The sequence below is a fragment of the Ochlerotatus camptorhynchus genome, unplaced genomic scaffold (genome assembly GCF_037179485.1).
Source record: "Ochlerotatus camptorhynchus isolate MF236.1 unplaced genomic scaffold, CSIRO-AGI_Acam_v1.1 ptg000017l, whole genome shotgun sequence".
NCBI lineage: Eukaryota > Metazoa > Arthropoda > Insecta > Diptera > Culicidae > Ochlerotatus > Ochlerotatus camptorhynchus.
Window position 1 is genome coordinate 1669743 of NW_027040509.1, and position 21447 is coordinate 1691189.

General features: G+C 40.3%; 1 protein-coding gene and 1 non-coding gene across 2 annotated transcripts in view; one reads left to right on the plus strand and one right to left on the minus strand.

Moving 5' to 3' along the window:
- LOC135702496 (uncharacterized) overlaps nt 1-21447 on the plus strand; it is a 280096-nt gene that overhangs the window by 35244 nt on the left and 223405 nt on the right. The window lies entirely within an intron of this gene.
- TRNAR-UCG (transfer RNA arginine (anticodon UCG)) lies at nt 4729-4801 on the minus strand. Its single transcript has one exon. It is a non-coding gene; the product is annotated as a tRNA-Arg (tRNA).

The window sequence follows — 21447 nt, forward strand, 5'->3', positions numbered from 1 at the left end:
ACGAAACATGAAAATCGCTGGAATCATCGGAAATCATTATGTGAAGCGATATAAATAAAACAAATAACTTACCCGCCTAGTCACAGCTTTGCAACATGTCAATGTCAGTCAATGCATGCGAGCATCGATCTGTTGAGTGGAACCGGTGCACAGTGGGGCGACTCCATACAAAGTCTGGCCAAGCAAATAATTCTCCAAATTATGAAAAAAATCATGATTATTGGGTAATTTTGGGGCGCTGAATCCAAATATGTCATAAGTTTTGCATTATAACTGGTATTTTTTACGTTATAAACGATTTTGTATGTTTTTTTTATGTTAAATTTTTTATACGTTGTAACTGTGAATGATGGTCATGAAACAAGTCATACAATGAAGATTTTTATTTTTAAACAATGCTTAGAAAACATTTTTTTTTATTATTTGCTTAAAATATCCCTAACAATAAAGTTATTATAAAAAACAGCACAAATTAAAAATCACAATTGGTCAAATTTGTATTTTCCTTCTACTTAAACTTCTTCCTCATCATCAGCATCATCATATTCTTCTTCTTCTTCTTCTTCTTCTTCTGCTTCTTCTTCATCATCATCATCGTCATCATCATCATCATCGTCAGCATCATCGTCAGCAGCATCATCATCATCATCATCATCATCTTCTAGTACCATTTCGCTTGAGTCAGTTTTTGTCTTCATCAGAAATTTAACTTCCGCTGGTAGACTTTTAAAATTATGTTTTTCCTTCTCATAATAAGAGTTAACCATTGGATCGGTGGTGATAAGAAGGCGATTAATAATATCCCGATTTGTGTTTTCACGCTTATCCTTCCGAGTGAAATGCTCTCTAGTGTTTTTAATGACTTTGTTACATTTTTCTTGAGCCTCCTCTGTCATTCTTCCAATCTGCAATATCACCGCCTGAACAATGCTATGCCCATGAATCAAAATTCTGTGCATCGACGACGGCACGTATCAACACAGTAAATTTTGAATTTAGCTGGGTCTATTTGCTGGGAACAAGAAATTGCAATAAGAATGTTCCGAAGTCTTGTAATCAACTCCAAATCTACTCCTGTGATTTCGGAACTGACTTTAGGATTGGCAAAAAATCTACGAGCTGTATTGCCGTCATTGCTGTTGCCAAATCCTCCTGGCTTCGGTTTGTCGACAATCAGACCCATTTTGCTCTTGAAGCTTGCCTGAATTATTTTCTGGTTCGCCTCGAACTGCGTTTCAAATCCAGATTTTCTCCAGCGTTTGAAACTCAGGCGATACGCAATGTGGATCATGCACTCAAAGCAGCGTATCCAGCCGTGCAGCGAAGAGATTCCGTAGTTTAGATAGTCTTCATTTACTTCTAAGTTTTGCATTTTTTCTATATCATTGAATTCCGAAATCTTTGCCTTACAAGCATAACACCGTTGGGCAGAACTTGTATTGGTTAAAGTATTGACACATTTTCCGTCGATCATTGTGAGGAAAAGCGAAAACGAAACGACTAACTTCGGTTTGAATCACTTCATCAGTTTCTGCACAAAATTTTAAATGAAGTGGTCTACACCAATATGATGATCCTGGTCGATCATTATCCCATATAATGTCCTCTATGTTCCAATCATCTAGCAACCGCAATGGAACAAATGATGAAAAAAAAAATATTGGAATCTCTATTTACATCGATTTGGAATTTTTGCTTGTACTCTGTGAGTCCCGAAGCACCATCACAACCCCACTTGGCAATCAAAGTCAAATGCTCCTCCTTACCATGTTGCAATCGGGGTTCAATAGTACTTTCTAGCAGCAGCAGTAACCTTTCAGCGGTTTTATTTAGAATAGCCTGGAGATCAATCTTCACATTGCATTCTGTGACAAAAAATGCGTTTTGTGGAGGATAACATTTCTTTTTGGCTCTTTGTACTTGGTAGTACGGTGGGTACCTGAAATAATAAAACCATTGTATTTTACATACAAACTCCTTACTTTAAACTTAATACCTGTCTTTTACTGGTTCCCTAATAATGTTGTAACTATATCTCGTCAGTTTTGCCATCACTAAAATGGACAACGCCTTCTCAGGTGTGATTTGAGTGGTTTGGTTGATGAGATCAATAGCCTGTTTAATTAAATTTGCTGCTTTTTAATTGTGGTCGGCACGCAAACTCATTTCCACAGCAAAGCTTAACTGATTTGACGAATATTTTGCTCTAATTTCCTCAGTACGGCGCCGCTTCGATCGATCACTGCATTCTTCAAAAGATTTTTCAGATTTTCCTAGCCGCCAAGGTGCATCAGATGGTGGTATTGCAAATTCCTCTAACTAATCTGAATGGTCCTTCTCAAAGCGGTCGCGCTTCCGTTGGGATTTTAGAAAGTTCCTGTTGAATGCTTTCCAAAAAATCTCAAACTCTTTTTTCGCATTCGAAGGAAAGCATTTTTCCGCGGTTGCTTTCTTTCTTTTTCTTTTTTGTCCGTTTCCTTTAGATTAAACAAGTACTGAGGTTCCTTTAGTCCATTCGTTAGTAACATGTTTAACGAAAATTATTGTATTTGCACTATTTTTTTAGTCTTTTGACCGAACATCGATATTTTGATTTGGGGTTACTCTGATAATGCTCGATGAATATAGAAAAACATGCGTGAATGTCAACAAGTTAGTTCAAGAAATATGAAACTTTGAATGAGTATATAATCAGAAAAATTGTAAGCAATAAGAAGACAACATTGAGTTTGTGATGGCCTTATTGGAAAAACATTTCATAAGTGATAGTTTGAGTGCTTTTTCAAACAGGCGCAATAAGCAATCAACAAATCTGCTGATCATGATTCTAATTTAAAATTGTAGAATGCCACCTGAGTACAAACACTTTTTTTTTCATTTCGCACTATCAGCATCCTGCGCAAGTCTGCGCAAGATCAGGTTATGCTCATTCGAAACCTTACATTTTAAACTACCTTTTACAACTGGTGTCAACCATGGCAAACCCTGGCTTCATAACTTTGAAGCTTCATTTATATGGAAAAATCACTATTTTTTTAATCAAATCAAGATTTAGGCCTAAATAAGATTCTACAAAATTTAATGAACCAAATTTGTTATGCAATGTTTTTAAAACAACTTTCTCTCAGACGTCACCATAATCCAAGCTACCGTTAAACCTCCAGTTGCTTGAGTAATAATGCCGTTTTTTTTCGAAAAAATGCGAAAAAAGTTCAAGGTGACCAACTTCAAAAAGGCATAAAAAATTCAAATTTTCTCGTACTGCGTTCAAACTTTGGATTTGAACAGGTCAATAGTATATAATGATAGAAAAAATAGAATGGAGGAAGAAATGCAAATTTTTCAATTTTGTCTAATGGCCAGCCATTCCCCACTGTGCGGTGGAGCTTTCGGGAAATGAAAATTTCTTGAATAATCGGGAACAAAAATGAACAATAAGAAATCCTTCGGAAGCAATATAAGAAAAACTAATGTCTTACCAGTCAAGACATTCCTTTGACATTCCACGACGGTTGCATGGCAGCCGCATGCGAGCATCGATCTGTTCAACGGATTCGTTCGATCGTAGCTTGGAACGGGTTGAGCGGCTTTTTGGAATGTGGATGAAGGCATCGATGTCACCATGCACACCATCATGGCAGCTGCATGTGAGCATCGATCTGTTTGACCACCTCCATCCTTTTTCGTTTCCTCAATGATGTTTGCTAGCCTCTGATAATTGTAATGGTAATGGTTCGTTTACTTGATTAATTGTATTGAGGTTTCTCTCTCAAATTTAAAATTAATTTGGTTCAATAAAACTTGATTTCGACAATGGTCCATAAGTGGTACAATGATCGGTAAGAATTTATCTTTTTAGAGCTAGAAACACTTGTCGTTTTCATGGCCATCTTGTATCTAAAAGTCCATTTAACGCTACTTACAAATAATAATTAAGAACATTCCAACGCATCGTTGAACTATTTGAATACTTGAACATCTCTAGTACAGTTCCAAAGAATGTAATCGCTGCTTACAGGCTGCGTAATCTCTGATAAGATTTTAACTATGAGCAGTACAAGTACAGTAGCGTAAATTTCTGAAAGTCAATCGTGGATTTGGGCACCCCTGGCGAGAGCCGCTTTCGCCAACCCCTCACTACGCACCTAGTCTCAAGTACTTGACCTCATTTAACCATGTTGATGGCACACCATAAGCCTTGAGCAGCGCAGCACGTTCGTTGAACATGTCACAAACATTCATTTGTTTTCGCTATTTTGTCTGGAACTGGCCAGTATTTGTTGGAATAATTGTAATATTACAAATTGTAGTCTATCTACCCAACTACCCCGGACTTCTTATATATTCGTTATAGGACAAGTACATGATTTTTTTTTCAGATATGCACTTTTATCACGTTACGTAATAATTGAGCAGGCCTAATATGACTTTAATTATAATCACATGGTTTATGGATTTAGTAATAACCCCTCAGACAACCCCCCCCCCCCATTAACATCATCGTAAGTTTAATTATCATCATTATGCCGCAGAAACACTTTTATGACAAACTATGAGGATGAGTATTATTTGTGTAGTCATTATGAGCACTATTCAAAAACAATAGAAGTGTATCCATGGATGAGCATGAGTATTATTATCACAGTTATGTTATTATTATATAACAACAAACAAATAAGGCATTAATTATTCCACACCAATACATACACTAAAAAAACTCTTTTAACACGACCGTGACAGGACTCGAACCTGCAATCTTCGGATCCGAAGTCCGACGCCTTCTCCATTAGGCCACACGGCCGTTATGCGAGTTCGTCGTTCGTATCTTATCGATAGAAAGAGTTTCTGCTGCATTGTTTCATAGAAATAATTCTTTATTCTTTCCAGTCGTGAAAAATTCTTTGATTTCTATTTTTTTTTTAATTTGTAGGAATTTTTTTTTATCAAAATTCATGATCCCGAAAATTAAATTATGGCTAAAATTACTCGAAATAAAAAAATATCCAAGCATGAGATTGTGCCATTTTCTGAAGCTGAAGCTGAAGATTTTCCTCAACCCACTGTCTCGAATTACTGTCGCGATCATAGCCTTAAAATATACCTAAATTCTTAAATTCAGAAAATTTGTTGCAATCTTGGATCTTTTGGAACCATGCTATAATTAAGTGTGATTTTTCTATCCCAGCTCCCCCTTAGTATGTTCTGTATTCTTCAAATTGTTCTTCATGATTACGTATAGTATTTCTGAGATTTCCTTCCTCCCCTCTAAGAAAACGTAAGAAAATTTCCTTTTAAATTCTTACGGAATCAGGCCTGTTGAAAAATACATGTAAATTTCTGGGAGATATAGCGTACATAAAATTATCGCTTGATTTGGCATAAATTTACGCGATGTATCGTGTAAATTTAAGCGCAATATCGCATAAGTTAGCAATATTGTATGCAAGCTAGTAAACGATTTCGCTGTTTATGCCAAGTATAGCTCAAAATTAAAAGAAAGGAGATTTTACGCGATAGTTAAAATTCATATTTTTTCTGTGCAGCTCCGAAACCCGATTTGTAGTATTTTTATCAATAGGTACTAACTGCCCAACAAACAATTTGATGAAAGCATAGAGTTGATAGTTCCGTTAGAGTACGGCAGTGTGAAGATTGTATATAGATATTAGACAAGCGAGCTAGGACAACTTTTAAGGAAGGCACAAATCGGTTTTTTCATCTCTCTTTACCAAACTCCCCCTTTGGAGAGGGATGGTGAGGGGTGTCCCCCCCCCCCGCCACCACTGGCAAAAAGAGATGAAAACCGACCCGTTCAAGTACCAACTGTGTGTTTGAAACAGTTCTACCGATTTTTACCGCACTTCAATTGTTATTTGAACGAAGGCATCCAGTCGTAGGTTTGGAAATTGCAACTATTGTTTACCCCTACCACGATATGTGCTCCTGTCATCGTCGACTTGACGATCTCGAGGGGACACGGGTGGGGTAGGTGTTGCTACTGTACCTTTCGACCATTGACAGTAATTGATGGTATGCTCCCATCCAGAGTTATGTACTTTGACTATATGTTTTTAGTATTACTTCTACGTGAAGTCAACGATTTACATAGTTGAAGATGCTAATTTCAAATAACAGACTGTAGTGGTAATTTTTATACGATAGATGGAGTAGATGAAAGCATAGAGTTGATAGTTCCGTTAGAGTACGGCAGTGTGAAGATTGTAGCATATTGGAGCATACCATCAATTACTGTCAATGGTCGAAAGGTACAGTAGCAACACCTACCCCACCCGTGTCCCCTCGAGATCGTCAAGTCGACGATGACAGGAGCACATATCGTGGTAGGGGTAAACAATAGTTGCAATTTCCAAACCTACGACTGGATGCCTTCGTTCAAATAACAATTGAAGTGCGGTAAAAATCGGTAGAACTGTTTCAAACACACAGTTGGTACTTGACCGGGTCGGTTTTCATCTCTTTTTGCCAGTGGTGGCGGGGGGGGGGGGACACCCCTCACCATCCCTCTCCAAAGGGGGAGTTTGGTAAAGAGAGATGAAAAAACCGATTTGTACCTTCCTTAAAAGTTGTCCTAGTTCGCTATTCTAATATCTATATACAATCTTCACACTGCCGTACTCTAACGGAACTATCAACTCTATGCTTTCATCTACTCCATCTATCGTATAAAAATTACCACTACAGTCTGTTATTTGAAATTAGCATCTTCAACTATGTAAATCGTTGACTTCACGTAGAAGTAATACTAAAAACATATAGTCAAAACAATTTGAGTTTATCAACAGCTGAATAAGCAATTTTTTAGCTGAAGAAGCTCGTTTTTGCCTGAATAAGCTCTTGTTCAACATTCAATGTTTGTTGGGTGGAGGCATAAATATCGAACTACATGCGTTTCTCTTATAAAAGCTGTGCACCAAAATACTCAACGGATTGTTTTTTCACCCACTGTGCGTTTATATGAGCAAAATTGCATTGCAAACATACAACCGAATTAAAATACTAAAGAGTGTTACGATGAAAATTTGGTCGACTTAAACTGTGCGTGCAGAATGATGCCTTTATTTTGATTTTGAAATTGGCTCCATAGTTATCAAAATGACGTCCAAGCAAGAGGAGCAACGCATCAATGTTAAAAGAAGCCACATTATGGGCAGGGGTTTTATATAAGGCAACCGGAAGGGGAAAGGTGACAGACATTTTCAAACATATAAAACTGTCGAATATCGCTAAGAAATAATTGGTTTGTCGGGCTATCTGTACCTGTGGCTTGAAAAGCGACATTTTGATTTGCAACCGGGACCGTCAACTAGGAAATTTACTTGAACCAGTGTCTGGAAAAACGTCTGCTGCATTTCCTGAAGCAACGCGATTGTGCTGTTTTGGCCGGATTTGACATCCTGCCATTACGGAAAAAAAGGTCATGGAGTGGTATGGCGTCAACAACGTGCGTGGCACCCAAGGACAAGAATCAGATCTCCGTCCAATCGAAAAATATTGGGCCATCGTCAAGCGGAACCTGAAGAAGACCCAAAAAACTGTTGCGAGAATCAGACATTCTGCGGCGAGGTGGCTGTACAGAAACTGATGGCAGGAATTAAACGAAAGGCCCGCCAATTCGGATTCGCTCTACCGGAAACTAAGCTGAATATTGTTCTGTATTTTATACTAATTGAATTTATATAAGAAAAATAGATTGAATGGATTAATATCAAATTTAATGAATTTACCCGCATTCTTGTTTGACAAAATTTTGATCGTAGCACCCTTTACAAATACAAAAACAATATGCTTTGACAAATATTCAATACTCATCAAATTTGAAATGTGTAGGCATATGCACTCTTGAAGGTGATGAAATATTGCTCCGCCCATTATAATTGCAAATTTCGTCTATACAAATTTACGCAAATCCCCAGTGAATGGCACAATCGCCTCCCCCCTTCCTTCTGTTGTTGTATGGCAACACAGATCATATCAGTTGTTTTTATGTTTGAAAACCATGGAGTGATTTTGTTCAGTGCATTTTCTTTTATTCACATTTTCTTTTACATTCTCGATATTATCAAAATGTGTTCGCGTGCTTTATTTTGATCAAAACGTTTCTGATAATATAATCCGTATTTTCATGATAAACTGCGTGTTTTTTTATGATCGATCCGAAACCTGTATCTGCCCAACAGGTTATGGGCCCAGCGGAGCAGGCGGATGAAGTGCGTGGAACTGTTTTTTGAGCTGTATTCTCATCGAATTGTCGTTTCAATTGGTTTTTTTTTTTTGTTGCGATGGCTTCCGGTGAGAAAATGCTGTCTTTCCCCAAGCTGAATGGGTCGAATTACGACAATTGGAGCTTCCGGATGAAGCTGCTCCTCTTGAAGGAAGGTAATTGGGCTATTGTCAGTGAGGAGAGGCCTGCGGGAACGAGTGCGGTGGCAACAGCGGAATAGACTAATAAGAACGACCAAGCAATGGCCACTATTGGTTTGGCAGTGGAAGATGGACAATTGATCCACATCAGGAAGGCCAAATTAGCGTCGGAGGCATGGAAAAACCTGGAGAAATTTCATGTCAAGCGTACACTAACCACAAAGGTGTCACTAATGCGCAAAATCTGCCGTCTCCGGCTCGAAAGAGGCGGTGATATGGAAGTGCATATCGGTCGTCTTACGGAACTTTTCGAGAAGCTGAATGATTTGCAGGAGGCCAAAGTACTCGATGATCACTGGCTCGTTGCGATATTGTTCAGCAGCTTACCTGAGGAATACGAAACACTCGTAACTGCGTTGGAAGCACGCCCAGATGAAGATCTGACCTTGAATCTCGCCAAAGGGAAGCTGATAGATGAATGGCAGAAGCGGAAAAATCGCTCTGAAGATGATGATGATCTAAAGGCGGCGTTGCGTGCCGGTCCGAGTAATAATAGTGGAAAGTGTTTTTTCTGTAAAAAGTCCGGACACAAGAAGGTCGAGTGTGATAAGTTCAAGGACTGGAAGAAGAACAGGGAAACGAAGCAAAACGAAGAAAAAGTTCACAGTGCGGTGAACGTTCTGAATGAAGATTGTCAATGGGCATTTCTTTCTGCGGGTTCTGAGTCAGCGGAAAGACTGTGGATTTTAGATTCTGGTGCTACGTGCCACATAGTGAATCACCGTGATTTTTTCGATACAATTGACGAAACTGTTCGGGAAGTAGTGTACGTAGCTAACGGTGCCAGAGTGATGGCAAAAGGTCGTGGACACGGTAAGATGAAAGTGTTAGATAACAAGAACAGAAGTCGTGTTATCACAGTGGAAGAAGCTTTGTTCGTTCCGGAGATGAATACTAATCTTCTGTCTGTGAAAATGCTCGTGCGTAAAGGCTATGTGGTGACATTTGATAGCAAAGGAGCTGGAATCGCTCGTGATGAAGTTGTCGGTGCATACGCGGATCTGAAACGCAATTTATTTGTTTTGCGAGTATATGGTGAATCTGCAGCGTTGGTACAGAACGACAGTGGTTGCATTCATGGTTGGCATCGTCGATTGGGTCACAGAAACTGCAACGCAGTTGGGAAGATGTGTAAGTTGGCAGACGGTTTCGAACTCGTAGAGTGCGAGTGTGATGATGTTTGTGAAGTGTGTATAAAAGGCAAAATGCACAGAAGTTCCTTCCCGAAAGAATCAGAGTGCAAGTCGTCGGCAGTGATGGATCTGGTGCACACAGATATTTGCGGACCGATGCGAACGGCGACGTTGTGCGGTCGGAAGTATTTTCTTACTTTCATTGACGACCACAGCAAATATACGGTGGTGTATATAGTGCGACAGAAATCGGATACGTTGGAGAAGCTTAAAGAGTTCGTCGAATTAGCAAAGACTCAGTTCGGATGTAAACCGAAAGTTCTTCGGTCTGATTGAGGTGGCGAATACATCGGCAAACAGGTACGAGAATATCTTAAGTCTAACGGTATCATTAGTCAGCTTACTGCGCCATACTCACCTCAGCAGAATGGGGTAGCCGAACGAAAAAATCGGTATCTCGTTGAAATGGCACGATGTATGCTGATTGATGCAGGGCTGGATGATCGTTTTTGGGGAGAGGCGGTGGTCACGGCGAATCATATGCAAAATCGCTTACCATCTCGCTCGATCGAAGGTACTCCCTATGAACGATGGTTCGGGCAAAAACCCAATCTGAATTATATTAAACCATTCGGTATCGATGTTTACTGTCATGTACCCAAACAAAAACGAGGCAAGCTGGACGAGAAGGCTGTGAAGTTGAAGTTCATGGGGTACAGTGAAGGGACCAAAGGGTACCGTTTTGTGGACGCTAATACCGGGAAATTGACGATAAGCAGGGATGTTAGATTTCTAAATACTTTCGATCCTATTACGGAGAATCGAGAAGATGAAGTTATTGTCCCGTTGAGTGTTTCACCTGTCGCTGTATCTGAAGGTACTGCACTGCTGGATGATGACCCTGATGACATGTGGGTCGATACCGATTGTTTTTTGAACGATGACGTTAATGACGATGAACCTAATGGCGATGAATTATTTCAAGAACCGTTAGACGATCCTTTAGAGCTGGCAGTTCGTCGTTCAGAGCGAAAAACCAAGGGTATTCTGCCGCAGAGATATGCCTGTGTAGCGGGACTGCTAGAGATGGAGCCCCGGAATTACGCAGAATCGCAAGCTAGTCATCACAAGAATGAATGGCGGCATGCTATGGTAGAGGAGTTGGAGTCTATTCAAGCAAATGACACCTGGGAAATTGTTGACCTGCCACCAGGAAAACGAGCACTTGGAAGCAAATGGGTGTACAAGTTGAAGCGGGATGCGGAAGGAAAAGTCAAGCGTTTCAAGGCACGACTTGTTGCTCAAGGTTTCAACCAGCGGTACGGGACTGAGTACGACGAAGTTTTTGCACCAGTTGTACGTTTGACCACATTTCGTGCTCTTTTATCGGTTGCGGCGAAGAGAGGTATGATAGTGCAACAGTATGATGTAAAATCAGCGTTTCTCTATGGCAACCTTGAGGAGGAGATTTTTATCCGGCAACCTCCCGGATTTGCTGTGAATGGTGCGCAAAACAAGGTGTGCCGTCTGAAGAAGAGCTTATACGGATTGAAGCAAGCGGCGCGATCTTGGAACAATCGGCTCTATGAAGTTTTGGTTCAGGAAGGGTTTCAGAGATGTGATTCGGATCCATGCCTATATCGCAAGCAAATTGGAGATAAGCTCTGCTTCGTTCTTGTCTACGTTGACGATCTGATCATTTCAAGCGACGACAGAACTATCATCGATTCTTTGGAGCAGGCACTGAAGAAGAATTTCGCCATCAGCAGTTTGGGAGATGTACGACAGTATCTTGGTGTTGATGTTATACAGGATGCAGGAGGAGATTACTTCATAAGTCAGCAGCGTTTTATCACCGATGTCGTAAAAACAGCTGGTCTGGAAAACGCTAAAGTGTCGGCGATTCCTTTGGATTCAGGATATGAAAAGCAAGAGCCGGATGTAACCTTCCTACCGGACAACCATGAATATCAACGGTTGGTTGGAAAGTTACTGTTTATAGCACGACCAGATATAGCTGCGTCTGTATCTATCCTTAGTCGGAGAACAAGCAAGCCCTCTCAGCGAGACTGGAATGAGCTTAAACGGGTCATACGCTATCTTAAAGGTACCGCAAATCTGCGGCTTCGTCTGAGTAACATGGATGACGAATCGGGATTGGTCGGATTTGCAGACGCCGACTGGGCGGAGTGTCGTGATGGTCGAAAATCGAATAGTGGCTTCGTTTTTCAGTACAGTGGTGGAACAATTTCTTGGGCGTGTCGCAAACAGTCTTGCGTTTCGCTTTCGACAGCTGAAGCCGAGTTTGTAGCTCTTTCAGAAGCTTCGCAGGAGGCACTATGGCTTAAGCGATTACTGGTTGACTTCGGAGAGAACGTGACAACCATTCGGATGAACGACGATAACCAAAGCTGCCTGCGGATGCTGGAATGTGACAAGTTCAGCAATCGCACTAAGCATATAGATACCAAATATTATTTCATCAAGGATTTGAAACAAGCTGGAGTGATGGAGTATCAATACTGTCCGAGTGAGATAATGCGAGCTGATCTTTTAACGAAACCGCTCTCAAGAATCCGGCTTGGCGAGTTGAGAAAGCTGTGTGGCCTTGATGTCATGAACTGAAGCAATGATATGCGTTGAGGAGGAGTGTTGTTGTATGGCAACACAGATCATATCAGTTGTTTTTATGTTTGAAAACCATGGAGTGATTTTGTTCAGTGCATTTTCTTTTATTCACATTTTCTTTTACATTCTCGATATTATCAAAATGTGTTCGCGTGCTATATTTTGATCAAAACGTTTCTGATAATATAATCCGTATTTTCATGATAAACTGCGTGTTTTCTTATGAACGATCCGAAACCTGTCTCTGCCCAACACCTTCTTCCATTCACAATCGTCCATACATATTTTTGGAAGTAGGAACTGCTAACAATTTGTTGCTTAACAAGTGTTGTTTATTTGATTTTAACAGTAACTTTACTAACAGTAATATACATTATATGCTTTTTAAGGCATTAAATAACAGTCTTTTCCAACCCTTGTTCAGCCTTCTAGTTTTATTTCAAAAATAATAATGGAAGACCGTGTTTATATATTTATCTGTTTCGGTTTCTACAACTTTGTCTTAGACATAATTTCGAAGAGCCGCTTTCGTGCTGTCTTTTGATGAGAAATCAAATGTCGAGTGCGCTTTTGTCAAAACTTGCGAACGAGTGGGTATGGCCAAGTTCCAACATTCGGCAAGAGAGTCGTCCTAGTGTTTTTCTCTGGTTTTAGACGTTTGATGTTTTGTACCTAAAAGTTTCATTTTTGTGATCATGATTTACCTGAAGAATTTTTGAACTAGTTGCGTAATAACCCGGAAAAGTCTTGAAAGTGCCAGTAGTGCAGCAGGACAGTAAGGGTACAAAATTAATGAAATTGATCTTCCCTTTATTTTCATTTATATGTTTTTAAATTTGTAATATATTTGCTCTCTACTGCAATCTAGCTCTCACCTGTTCGTGTTCAGCAATGGAGAATTTTACGAGGTTTTATGAAGCACACAAATGGAAAAGTGTGCGAGTCATTGTGAGTTTTAGCGAGCTTTTCCTGTAAATTGATTAGAGACTCGTTTTTTTTTAAGTTTTTACACAAGGGAAGATAGAACTAGGGTTCCTTCCTCCTTTTCATTTCTCCTACGGCCTTTTATTCGATTTTTTTTTCTTTTCAGAAAGCGAGTAATGAAGCTATAACCATAAGCCATATAGGACTAAGACAAGATCTAGTGCTGGAAAATGGAGCATCATTTAACTGTTTTTTAGATTAGATGCTCCCAACGACCAACCATTTATAACAACAGAAAGAACGTGCTTTTCATCCATTTATTGGATTCTGAAGCATCGTGTTTAAATCTTTGTTTTAAACAGGCCCGATGTTTCTGAATCATCTTGGCCCTTAAATGCTGCACAGTAGGCCTGGCCGTCTTGATATATTTTGCGTATATCTGATGTACAAAATATACCAAATAGACAAGAAAAAGGATCTATCATTTTCCAGGATGCTTTCATGAACGGTCTTGTGTTGGTGTTAGATTAGATTAGATTAGATTAGATAATAATGGAAGACCGTATTTTATCTTATGCATTTATATGAAACTGCTTAAACTTGTTGCGGACTAATGGGATTTACACATTTATATTGTTAATATAAGTCTCAAATTACCTTTGCATTTCGGGATTCGAACCGGCAGTCGCTGATTCACAGGCGTCAACCATATCTACTGGTCCATTTATGCATACGTGTGGCAGAAGGTATGATTATTATCTTGAAGCACATCAATTTTAAGTTGCATAACAGCAACCGGAAGACTATTATACAGCAATGCAGAATTGTAAACAACAACTGGTGACAGTAAAACATTCCTCTCATTTTCAAGTGCAGTGTGGTTTGAAACTTCAGTGCAATATAACAGACAAAACATAGGAATACAAATGTTAATACTTCCGACGTCGTCACAGCCCCCATCTACCTGGAGCTATTCCTAAAAATCTCCTCTTTCTTGTCGCTACTGCCGCCACTGCTTGTAATTACAAAGGTAGGCAGTGAATTTAGAAGAACTAGGTATAGGGTGAAACGCTACTTCGTCGTAATCGCCCATTTCCGTTCTATCGATCAGAAAAGATCAATAATATCAATGATTTCACCATGCACAAATCAATAATAGGTTTGTTCAGATACGTTAGTTCATTAGCTACAACATAAATCCTATTAGAGCGCATTGTATGAATATTTACGCTCATTGTTCTCAAAACAAAAGAAGTGCTTCTAGAGAATCCCCTTTTTCTACGTTTATCCGTAGGACGAAGAAAATCTAATGGCGCAGAAGCAGTATTAGATTTTAAGCAATATCTCAACGATTTGTGACTCTTTATCAAATCCAACTGTATGTATGGAAAGGTGAATAAATTTAAAAGTCATCTTTGACAGAAATATTCCATTTTTTGTTTAAGCTCGTTCAAAAAAGAGAGGTAAAGGGCGGCTTGTGCTTAGTAGGACGGAAATTAGATCAAAAACCCTATGCCGGAAATGCAACGAGCTTGAATTGATACTTGGGTGTACAAGGGCGTAGCCAGGTTTCGAAATAGGAGAAAGGGGGGGGGGGGAAGGAGGGCAAAATTTGTTTTATGGAGAATCAGGTTGGACGTCGATTAGCTGAACACCATTATACCGAACGCTATTCATGACTTGCTGAACTCCTTTTGCGGTAAGTCGATTTTCAGTACAATTGATTTACAAAGAGCTTACCATCAAATTCCTGTAGAACAAAGTGACATACCTAAGACGGCAGTTATTACCCCGTTTGGACTATTTGAGATCACAAGAAGCCAACATATGCGCATCGTCTTTGATCGCCTTCGAGCAAATGGCCTAGTTATCAACTTGTAGAAGTTTAAGTATGAACAAGAAGAAGTGGAGTTCATCGGGTACAATGTAGGACAGGATGGAGCCGCTACCCAGCCATGTAGCAGCAGTGACTAATTATACGCAGTCAAACAGTTCCGAAGATTTTTGGCTCTCTAAACGATTTATACTACAGCCAACGGATATGCAAGCAGCTCTGCGGGACCTAATACCTGGAAATAAGAAAAACGACTAGAGAGTAATCGATGCAGCCATCGAAGCGTTTGAAAATTGTAAGACAGCTTTAGCAGAAGCAACACTTTTGTACTACCCGGACACTAGGAACGCCTCGAACACCTCCGCGGGAGCTGCACTGCAACAATTGGCAAACGGATCGTGGCAACCTTTAGACTTCTTTTGTTTTCAGTGCAGCACAACGAGGCTCTTCAACATTCGGAAGGGAGCTAATGGCTATCAAGATGGCTATTTCCGGTACATGCGTGAAGGACGTGAGTTTACCATCTTTACAGACCACAGCCCGTTGACACACGTCCTAACGTCAAATTCATTCTGCCGGTTGCACCATGAGGACATTGGCGTAGCTAATGGGGGTGCCAAAGGGGCCAGGGGTTTACGACTGACATTCGACACATCAGTGGAAAGAACAACATAATAGCGGATGCACTCTCACGAATCGAAGTAATTGGTGTGCCCTCACCCGTGGACTATAATCTGCTTGCGGAGGACCAGGAAAACGATCCAGAACTGCAGAAGCTTCTCGATTCGGACAGCACGTCTTTGCAGCTTGAGAAAAGATCGATTACCGGCTGCTCAAATCAACTGTATTGTGATGTAGGGGAAATGGATGTTATGTCGGCCTAAATGCCCCTAGTTTGGGCCCAGACATAAATTCAGCAATCGACTAAATTGTCAATACCGACCAAAAATATTCATTAGTACCGTCCCAATGACGCGTTCAACTAGATAAAATTTATAAATAACAGATTTATAGATAGAGAAGGCCAGAGAACAGATAGGCCAACATTAGAGCCATTTCCCCTATCTATAGGTAATCCTACTCGTCCATATGTTCCCCAACAATATCGTCGAACCATTCTTACACATTTCCATGGTATCTCACATCCTGGAGATCGAGATACCCGTAAGATGCTATCGGCAAAGTTCGTTTGGCCACATATGAATAAATATGTTGCTGAATTCATAAGACACTGCGTTCCGTGTCAGAGCTCCAACATTCATCGTCATACTACAGCACCTTTCACCTACTTTGATCTGCCTGAATGCCGTTTCAATCGCATTCATATTGATTTGGTAGGGCCATTGCCTCCATCGCATATCTCCTAACAATCGTAGTTAGATTTACACGATGGTCCAAAGCTGTTCCATTAACCGACATGACAGCTCAAACTGTTGCCAGCGCTTTATTTTCGTAATGGATTTCGCGATTCGGTTGTCTAGAATACATCACGTCGGATCATGGTCGTCAGTTCGAGTCCGAAGTGTTTCGGGAACTATCGGCCTTATTTGGATCTTTGCACTGTCGCACAACAGCCTACCATCCTCAGGGAAATGGGCTCTTTGAGCGGTTCCACAGGACGGTCAAGCATTGCGCGTTCCTGGTGAGTTTTTTGAAAAACCGGAAGACACCGTTGATCAAAATGAATTTTCAAAAATACAAATACATCATTGTATCTTGTAACGTCACGAAACAAGAAGTGCTTTCTGAACAGCCAAATAAATTAAATAGTTAAAGTTCAATAAGCCGATTTCGCTTTATTCTTCGGTATCCACCGCAAAAGCACACCACAACCCTTCCTACTGGCAAAACCACCCCTCCCAAGATGATGAATACATGAAGATGTAGAGGTAAAATTGGTCTCTATTAACAACGGATGTTGACCTAACAATCCTTCCCCGATGGCCGTAAGGATTATCGTTATTGATTTTGAAAGCACTGCTTCTTTACGATTCTGGATTCTGGATCTTTGTGCAAATTTCACAGGATTTGTTCAATCGTAGAATAGTAACTACGAGGTGTAAGGTCACCAATGTTCATGCTGATACTTTTTTGCCACTCAAGACTAAGTTTTAATTTGTTGAAAAATTAATGAAAACATTTTCTTTTCTTCATTCATGTACTTCAAACATCACCAGTTTCAATCAATCCATTCGCGGTAACTCGACAGGCAGCATTTACAGTCAATAAGCCATGAAATTTGTTTACTTATCACAATCCAACATCAACACGATTCCGTCGATTCAACTCACTCCCTCGCTGCACCCAGTCGATGATGTGACCCCGTTCACTGCCTTCGAACTCGATGTTTATTTAGAGACAGAAGCCAAAAAGAAGTCAAGTGATTCAACCTGTTTCCGCTTCCTTCGGCCCCTTCGGTGACGACACATATCGGAGAAAGCCCCTGACTGATGAAAGGCAAAGACTCAATTCCTTACCGTCAGCATTTTATTTTCACTTTGTCTGTTGAGGTATGCACTTTGCAAACTGTTTATAACACTCCTCCCCCCCCCCCCCCCCGCCATCAGTAGCCAAGGTGCTTCATATAAACTGGGGTATTTTGATACTCTTGTCCTATGGTACGTTCCAACTCTTTGAAGATTCACTCCTTTCTAGGCATCAACATACCAACCATCAACATTTACCTTCAGACAGAAGGCAACCTGCAGATTTTCAACTTGAGCTACTTGAAGGTACTTTGCCCGGGTCGCTTGAGATGCTATCTCCCTTTTGAGCAACATCAATCATCTTTCATCATAAAAATTTCATATCAAACACCCGTGGCATGTGTTCTTGAGCTGGCTGACTGAGGCACTCGACAGGAAGCTGGACGACGACGACGACGACGACGCGACACGCGCTCTCTTCACACTGTAAGTAAGAACGGGTCTGCATCTCTCAACTTGCCTTGTTAATGGGAAGGATAAAAAGTATGACTTTATTAAAGTACAAACTCCTCCTGTGGAGCACAGTCTGGCTGGTTGGATGTAGGCGGAAGGCTCTCATGAAGCCGTTTTCCAGCAGCAGGACGATGTTTGTTGGGAAACGATATCGTCGTCGTCGTCCGAAAATATGACTTGCTGCTCCCCACATGCGGAGCCGAAAGGAGGAATGTTTTCATAGGATGTTATCTTTGGGAAAACAGAGCAACTGTGCTGGAACGTGTTGGTTCAACGGGGAAAGGGATCAGGGAACAGTTTCCCTTGAAAATGCATGAGTTTGACTGTGTGTGTGTGTGTGTGTATGTGTGAAGTGGCATAAAGGAGTCGAGGAAGATGACACCAGATCTCAATCTGGACAAGTACAAACATTTAACCACAATAAATTACCCGTTTTATTGAGCTTAAAAATTTGATGCAGAGCTGAGATAGGATCTTGTTGAAGTGATCGTACATTTCCATTGCAGAATATTTCTTTCACATGACATTTTCGAGTCGTTTAGCATTTATGTCGCTGCAATCAATTATTAAAAGCACAAAAGGTCTTTGATTCGAAAATTTGCTCAAGTCGAGGTAGAAGCGGTCGGATGATGGGAGTCAAATGTAACTTGAAAGTAACCATTAATGGGTAAAAAAAGACCCATTTTGAAGAAGAGTGGCTTAACTATTTAATGAGTAATTTGTTTAACCTTTTAACGAGTATCTGTTACACATTAATGAGTCCCAGTTACTCATTAATGGGTAGTAGATACTCAATAATGGGTAAACAATTTACTCATTTAATTAGTTAAGCCACTTTTAAATCTTTTTTTTTTACATATTAATGGGTAGTTTCAAGTTAGCATGTGAATCAAAGAAGCTATGAGCTCATGATACCATTGAAGAATCAAAGTGACGATTGACTCACAGATGGCGAGTGGCTTAAAATGGTAATGATATCATTCAAATTGCAAGAAAAGTTTTTTTTTGTACATCATCATTTTTGTAATTGCGGACAGGCATGGAAAATCATTTGCATTCATTTCGTGTATTCATTGACATTCATTTGCCCTAAACTTTTTTTTTATCAACAGAATTCGGTATGAATGATGTATGTAGATTTTGTTATAAGCTACAACTTTTGTTAACAACTCAAATCCGTATCTCTTATGCATGATGAACCAGAGCGAACAGAAGCCACTACTGTTTTTCTATGAATGTATTTTACATTCACTGAAAAACAGTAACAAGTTCTGCCCGCTCTAATTCGTGGTGCATGAGAGATACAGATTTGAGTTATGGGCAAAAGTTGTAGCTTATAACCAAACCTACTGAAGCTCTGTACATTGCTTTGCGGAATGCTGTTGATGAAAAAAGTTAGAGGCAAAAGAATGTAAATGAATGTATGCAATAAATGTAAATGATTTTCCATGCCTGATTGCGGATCTTAAAACTAGGTGTCGCATGACCAGTTTTGGCTTTACTTTGATTCGCCAATTGTCGTACACAGCTTGTAATTATACTGGCGCAACCAGGGGGGGGGGAGGTTAGTGTGTAAACTCTTCTCAGAAACCCTTCGAAAGTCTCCTCAGAAATCCCTTTGAATTTTACTCATAAATGCTTCGAATTCACTTCTGAATTTTCTTGAAACTTTCCTTTGAATTTCTTAGAGTTCTGCAACGAATTTTTACTTTGTATTTTTTTAAAATTATATTCTGCATAATCTTTAAATTCTGTTTGTAATTCCGAGAATTTTCATCTTAACTCTCGGTATTTGAATTAAAATTCACCTGCTATTCTCCACCAAATTCTTTTCTGAAGCAGCTAGCAATTCTCCTTGAAGTTCTTCTCACAATTTCTATGGCTTCCTTCTGAGAATAATCTAGGAATTATTTTCTTCTCCCCAGGAATTTATCTCAGAAATCTTTAGGTTTTCTTCTTAAAATTATCTTGGAATTCCTAGTGGCGCCAGTCGTGTAGTGTTAATCGTGATTACCTCTCAGGCCTGGGTTCAATCCCAGGATGTTCTGAGATGGGTCGATAGGTAGGGTCCAGATGTGGGAGCTGCCTCCATGGCGTCGGTAGCAATGGTGCTCAGCACGGAAAACAAGATGGACGGAAAACAAATCAAAAGAAAAAAATCCTGAATATTGTGGGCGCCTTAGTGTATAAAGAGAGAGAAGGATTAGTAATTTCCATTTTATTCCACTACTTTATTTGCTTATTCTTGACAGATACGCATATTTCGTCTACAATGTACAGACTTCTTCAGTGTCTTGTACTAATACTCGACTGAAGAATTGACGTAGGGACAGCGATTACCAAGCTACTTCCAACATCCACCACACATAATACGGCCAGGATTATCACATCGAAAATAATCAAGGACGGACGGAGGAACAAAGTCACACCACCGAAAAGGAAATTCGGATTGTAAAGGAGCTGAAAAGTAAAGCAGTATATGATGTAAAAGCAGACGTAGGGCAACGCGGTCGTTATCATGGACAAGGACGATTACGACAATCAGATGACAACAAAGATTAACAACAGACCGTGTAGACAGCTTCGAGTAGAACCCTTACAGAACATAGTGAAAGACGTGGAGAAAGCACTGAAGGAGTGCAAATCAATATTTGGAGATGCAGCAGGTCGTTTACGGGAATCCAATCCCATTCTACCCAGGATCAAAGGTCTTCTCAAAGTTCATAAACTAGCGAAGTGGCTAGTCACAGAGGTCCAGAGTATGCCGCATCAATTCCAGAGTAAAGCAGTTAAAGGGTGATACGGTCAAAATTTGGTCAAGGGAAAACGCGTGTAAATCGGTGAAATCGTTTATTTAAAAAATCAAATTAAATTTCTTTTTCAAGTTCAATTAGTATAAAATTCAGGAAAAATATTCAGTTAGGCTTCCGCTTTTCCAAATCCGAATTGCCGGGCCTTACGCTTGACCCCTGCCATCAGATTTTGTACAGCCACCTTGTCCACCTTCTTCGCCGCAGAAAGCCAGTTTGCCTTGAACTGCTGCTCGCCCTTAGCAGTTTTTTTGGTCTTCTTTAGGTTCCGCTTGACAATAGCCCAGTATTTCTCAATTGGGCGGAGCTCTGGCGTGTTGGGAGGGTTCTTGTCCTTGGGAACCACCTGCACGTTGTTGGCGGCGTACCACTCCATGGCCTTTGTACCGTAATGGCAAGATGCCAAATCCGGCCAAAACAGTACGGAACAACCGTGTTTCTTCAGGAAAGGCAGCAGACGTTTATTCAAACACTTTTTCACGTAAATTTCTTGGTTGAAAGTCCCGGAAGCTATGAAAATGCTGCTTTTCAAGCCACAGGTACAGATGGCTTGCCAAACCAGATATTTCTTTGCGAACTTTGACAGTTTCATGTGCTTGAAAACATCTGCTACCTTTCCCCTTCCTTTTGCCGTATAAAACTCCTGTCCCGGAAGCTGCTTGTAGTCGGCTTTGACGTAGGTTTCGTCGTCCATTACCACGCAGTCAAACTTCGTCAGCATCGTCGTGTACAACCTC